Here is a 6,517-nt window from a genome sequence, read left to right as displayed (position 1 = left end):
TAACACCTATCATAGTGTTCTAGGGGTAGCTCCTATAGTTTAATTTAAACTCCTTTTTATTTTTTTTCTAATAGTTGGCATTATCTCATAGTCACAAGGTCTTCAATGGAACCATTTACCTTTTGTGAAAATGCAGATTTTCCATAGAAAATATCTGTGAAGAAAGCTTCCTACCCAATTGTAGTTAAGTGATGAATCATTGCCATTATTCGTCAGACACAATTCTCACCCACTCATCAAAAAATGAATAAAAGACTTATTTATACAATTATTTAAAACATACTTCTATTGTATTCAATTTCATAATAAATTCCACAAAATATTACCAGTTCAGTAAGTAAGCCAGTGAAACTCACATTCCAATTATATCTAGACTTTAATTGTTTTAGGATGAAAAATTTACATTTCTTTAACTGGAAAAAAATGAAACAAATAAATAAACTGTAAATGGGAGAAGACATTTGAAAATGATATATCAGATAAAGGGTTAATAACCAAAGTATATAAAGAATTTATACAACACCAAGGAAACAATCTGATTTACAAGTGGGAAGAGATAGGGCACCTGGGTGGCTCAGTTGGTTAAGTGTCCGACTCTTGTCCCACACTGGGCTCCACAGTGAGCGTGAAGCTTACTTAAAAAAAAATGTAAAGAGAACCTGAACAGACATTTATGCAAAGAAAATACACAGGTGTCCAACAGACGCAAGAAAAGATGTTCAACATCACTTATCACAAGGGAAATGCAAATCAAACCACAATGAGATATCACCTGACACCAGTCAGTATAACTAGTATGAAAAAGACAAGAGGTTACAAGTGTTAGTGAGGATAAAGAGAAAAAGGAACACTCAAAGTAGTATTGGTGCGAATGTAAATTTGTGTAGCCACTATGGAAAAGAGCATGGAGGGTCCTCAAAAAATTAAAAATAGAAGTACCATATGATTCAGTAATTCCATTGCTGGATATTTACCTGAAGAAAATGAAAACACTAATTCAAAAAGGTATATAGACTCTTATGTTTATTTCAGCATGATTTGCAATAGTCAAGATATGGAAGTAACTTAGGTATCCACCAGTAAATGTATAAAGAAGATATGGTATACATATACAACAAAATATATACTCAGCCATAAAAAGGAATGAAATCTTATCATTTGTGACATAATGGGTAGACAAGAGGGCATTATGCTAAGTGAAATAAGTCAGAGAGAGAAAGACAGGTATGATATGATTTCACTTACATGTGGAATCTAAAAATTAAAACAAATAAAAACAAAAAACCCAAAAGCATAAACAGACTCATAAATACAGAGAACAAACTGGTAGTGCCAAAATGGGGTGGGAGAATGGGCGAAATACAAGAAGGGTATTAAGAGGTACAAACTTCCAGGTACAAAGTGAGTAAGTCATGGAGATGAAAAGTACAACACAGGGAATATAGTCAATAATATTGTAGGGGCGTCTGGGTGGCTCATTTGGTTAAGCAGCCGATTGTTGATTTTGGCTTAGGTCATGATCTACGCTGAGCCCTACACTGGGCCCTGTGAGATTCGTGAGATTGAGCCCTACACTGGGCTCTATGTGGACAGCATGGAGAGGGCTTAAGATTCTCTCTCTCCCTGTCTGCTGCGCCCCAGCTCTGTCTAAATAAATAAATTTAAAAAACAATAATATTGTGCTTCCTCTTCTGCCACTCCTGGTGCTGCTTGTGTGCTCGTTCGGTGCAGACCTGCTACCTCTTTTGTGAAGCGGCAGCTGAGGAGACTCCGGCGGTCGCCATGGTGGACGAAAAGCCCAAGGAAGGAGTCAAGACTGAAAACAAAGATCATATTAATTTGAAGGTGGTAGGGCAGGATTGGTTCTGTGGTGCAGTTTAAGATTAAGAGGCATACACCACTTAGTAAACTAATCAAAGCCTGTTGTGAACGACAGGGTTTGTCCATGAGGCAGAACAGATTCTGATTTGATGGGCAGCCAATCAATGAAACAGACGTACCTGCACAGTTGGAAATGGAGGTTGAAAATACAACTGATGTGTTCCAGCAGCCGACAGGAGATGTCTACTAAAAACGGAACATGCTACTTGACTCCAGAACTCTGTTGCTCCAGATCAAGAAGACATTCTCAATTAGAAAACCACAATTTGGTTCCACCACATCCTGACTGCTACAGCATAGTTTTCTCTCTTCTTTCATTTTCCCCTTCCCCATTCCTTTATTGTACGTAAAGTGTGTATGTGCACAAGAATTTTGCATTTTTTTAACTAAATGGCCAATAGTATGTTTTGATCGACATCAAATGGAGATGGGATGGGGAAAAATACTGGTTCTGTGAAAATACCTCCTTTCTCCATTAGTGGCATGCTTATTCAGCTCTTATCTTTATATTGCAGTAAGTTATTTTGCTCTCACTGCTTAACAAAAAAAGAACAACATAAAAATCCTTGCATACCTTTTTGGATTGGAGAATTTTAATGTTTTTCAATTATCATTGTAAAACCAAGGACAATTTTATAACTTTTTTGTACATAGCTGTTACATGTAGGGCAATCTGTCTTTAAGTAGGGATAAATTACTCTAAAAGAAATGGATCCTAGATAGTTTTCCCTTCAAGTCAAACGTCTTGTTGTTTCCATAAACTTCTTGTTTAAAATGAAAAAAAATAACATTGTAACGACATCATATAATGACAGATGGTAACTACACTTATCATGCAAGTGTAATGTAAGTAATATAAGTATCATGTAAGAGCATTATGTAATGTTGTTGCAGTTTGTGAGATCCAGCCTTGCCTCCGGCTTTGTGCTAACAGTGTGGAGCCTGCTTGGGATTCTCTCTTTCTCTCTCTCTCTCTCTCTCTCTCTCTCCCCCTCTTCCCCTCCCCTGTTCACACTCTCTCTGTCTCTCAAAATACATAAATGAATTTAAAAAATAATGTATAAACACAATTTAAGTAAATTATTTATTATTTGATGTGGATATATATCAATAGTATTTTTGTTTCTTCAAAGAAATTGTACGATTATCTGGAATTCTTAAGAATATGTACTATTTTATATGTAGTTGAAGTGCTTTTTCTTGTTGAGTACTTGTATACACGATGGGACTATCTTTCCTAGAAACGTGTCGTTTGGTCATGGCAATTTTTAAGATGCATATAAAAAAAAGCAATTTCTGGAAAAGCAAAGTATTATGCCTTTTAACTTTGGCCTTATTGAATTTAAAATGTGAATTTCCATGTGGTTGACCTACCATTTTTTAGAAATGTTGAAATTGTTTTGTCCCAAATAGAAGTAATAATTCTACTCTTAGCTCTTTGAAACAGAGGCAAGTGTTGAAGGAAAATCCCACAAAGGCAGTGCATTCTGAAAAGATCCGCTGCTTCACTTGGTGTTGGTGGTTTCTTCAAGTTCTAGAAAAACATGAATTTAAAGAGTAGCAACCTCCAGATAGACAATGTAAAAATTCAGATACGCGATGATTGCATCTTAAAGTATTTTATCCATAGTTTTTCCATCTGACCAATTCATTTTCTCAGTTGTTTTAAGAAAAAATGTAATAAGCATATAATTTATTTTTCTGAGCAGTACAACTAGTCATTTTGCCTGAAGGAAGATTTTTCAAAATAAATAGAGCCTTGGCATTCACCATATCTAATATTTTCATTGTTTAAAATGGTGGAGGATGGTTACGCATCGAAGGTATGTCTACTATGTATTTATTTATTCATTTATTTACAGTCTATGTATTTATTATGATGTATTTATTTACAATCTCAAAGCAGCAATAAAAAGAGGGTGATGAAGCTTCATATTGTCACAACTGTTTCAATATGGAAGACTAGGACTGAGTAGGAGGTATAATCTGTATACTAGCAGAAACAAACAAAAAAACAAACAAAAATTTGGGTTTGTATCCCAACTCTGCCATCAATTAGCTGTTTGACTCCTATTCATCTATAAAGCAGAACAACAAGACCATCTAACGTGCTAAATGGCTGTAAAGATTAATGATAATGTGAATAAAGTATCTGGTATTAACATATAATAAAGACTCAATAAAAGTTAAGGTTATTAATAGCAACATCACCATTATTATTGGTCTTCTTAACAGAAAACATGGGTTCTGAGCAACAGAGTACATGTATCTTAATAACCACCATAATCGCTGCCTCCAGTAACACTCCTCCCCAACAGCTTTTATAAAAGCTAAATCCCCTGTGGGATGTTACCACCTATGTCTTGAAATTGGCCTATGAAATTTCAGCATCAATGATAATCAGCTGACTCAAGAATAAAATGATATTTATTGTTTGGTCAGGGAATAAAGAGGTGACAAGCTCACCACAGGAAAAAAATCTTAACTTGTTTTGAAAAGAGCCCTACATACTTTCATTAGAATATGATCAATATAGTTACCTCAATGCTTATTGATCAAACATGTAACAAAACATATTATCTGTTTAATGATGAGAGTACACCTATGGCTCATATTCATAAGCACTGTCACATGTTTAAAAGTAAAATTAGATACTAATTTTTGAAAAAATGAAAGAAAAAAGAAAGAAAAGAAAGAAAGAAAGAAAGAAAGAAAGAAAGAAAGAAAGAAAGAAAGAAAGAAAAAGAAAAGAAAAGGAGGGCTGGAAGGAGGGAGGAAGGAAGGAAAGAAGGAAGGAAGAAAAAGAATCTCACCTGTGTGTTATGATTTTTGGTGCATGTATTTAAGCTTTCATGGTCTTGTACATCATATAACATTTTTTATAGAGTTTTGGTATCACAGAGCATGAAACAGCATGACACTTATGTCAGCTCCTTCTGGCCAGAGACTCTGAAGCAAGGAAAAAGTTTGATGTATCTGAAATAAAATATATCTTAAAGTCCTAGTGATTACAAGACATGGTATTCAAAGCTTAAGTGATATTTAATCCTAGAAAAAGGAGTTTTTTCCCAGTAAAAATATCAATATTAAAATTTAATCTTTAAAAATTTTTAAAGAAAATTTTGAAGAAATGCCTAAGAAGTGAAAAGAACAGTTAGAAAATATTTAATGGAAATGAGAATGCACTGCATTTAACTAGATTCTAAGTGCCATTTTAATATTAACAATTTCTCCTCCTGATCTGTATACTCACTAACAAATCTGGATAAGCCATGCCCAGTTTGCAAGTCTCTGAATGATTAACCTATAAATTCTTGAGTGCTATCAGGTCAGACATTTTTCAGTGGCCACTGAAGCAAATGAGATAAATACCATGTATTTACCCAATGTTCAACAGCTATCTTCTTGTGGGTTGGTAATTATGAACTACTACTACTAAAAATTATTATCACTACAATGTACTTTGGGGAAAGTTGAAAAATAGCAAGAAATTGAAAAGTTCAGCAAGATAATGAGACAACAGAGGGAGGTAGCTATACAGACTTAAGACAGTTTGCTCAGTCTTTGGCAGGGTATCACAGTCTCAGCCAAAAACTTTGCTTCTCCTAAAAACTTAAGATGTCAATTAGACATATCACTTAACATCATTCATTCATTATAAAATGGTTTTTTAGTGTCTACATATTATGTAGGGTTTATAGGAATTTTATTCTAAGCTTGATTAACACATTTCCATAGAGTTTTGAGTAGAGTGGTAACAAGACATTATATTTATGCTTTTAAAAGATCACTCTGATTACTGTCTAGAAAGTAAATCATAGGAGATCAAGAACAGAAGCAGAAATACAAGTAGGTTAATGTATGTTAGCCTACTGCATTTGTCCATGCATGAGATGACAGAGTCTTAAAGTCACAGTAATGGAGATGGTGAAAAGGTGGCAGGTGCAAGATACATAGTGACAGGATTTACTGGTGGATGGCATGTGGGGTATGAGGAAAAGAGTGAAGTCAAGGACAGCTCCAAGGTGTTTGCCTAGATAGCTATAAGAATAGAGATGCCATTAACTGACATGGGGAACACTTCAATGGAATCAGTTTTGGGTAAGGGTCTGTTTAAGCCACGGTAAGCTTGTAGTGCCTATTAAAATCCACATGGAGATGTCTGATATAGGAGAAACTAAGTATATTGCTTGTAAGCATTTTGACTCCAGAGTCATATGACCCTGACTGCATCATCCCATCATACCTACTCTTCCAAAAAGAATGATCTGTTGAAAGGAAAACAATGTCAGATAGTATGTTTCAAGAAACCGGAAGGGTAAAATAACCATTGACTTAGGTCATATTCTTCATGAGAGATTACCAAAGAACCAATTGTTTAAGTTCAATTTACTAACTGCAGAGATATTTTTCCTCTTCAGAATACTGGAAAAGTCCTGTCTTCTTGGGATAAAAGTCCTTGTGGTCATCCATACATTTTGAGATCTTATAATTATCATAGTCATTGTCTTCAATTTTACTGTGTATTTTATACTAAGTGGTTTTTTGGATTTTTTTTGTTTTTTGCAGAAAATGATTAGGGTCTTGTAATCAATAAATTTAGCAAGATTCTTTCTACCACAGAGCTATGCGCCTT

The 6,517-nt window shown here is 34.6% G+C and overlaps 1 pseudogene; it reads left to right on the top strand.

The window, feature by feature from the left end:
* The first annotated feature begins 1,715 nt into the window (after nt 1-1,715).
* On the top strand, nt 1,716-2,071 carry LOC102954233 (annotated as a pseudogene).
* The last annotated feature ends 4,446 nt before the right edge of the window (nt 2,072-6,517 follow it).

The sequence above is a fragment of the Panthera tigris genome, chromosome B1, assembly GCF_018350195.1.
Source record: "Panthera tigris isolate Pti1 chromosome B1, P.tigris_Pti1_mat1.1, whole genome shotgun sequence".
In the NCBI taxonomy this organism is placed as follows: Eukaryota; Metazoa; Chordata; class Mammalia; order Carnivora; family Felidae; genus Panthera; species Panthera tigris.
This window is presented reverse-complemented; position numbering and strand designations above follow the sequence as displayed.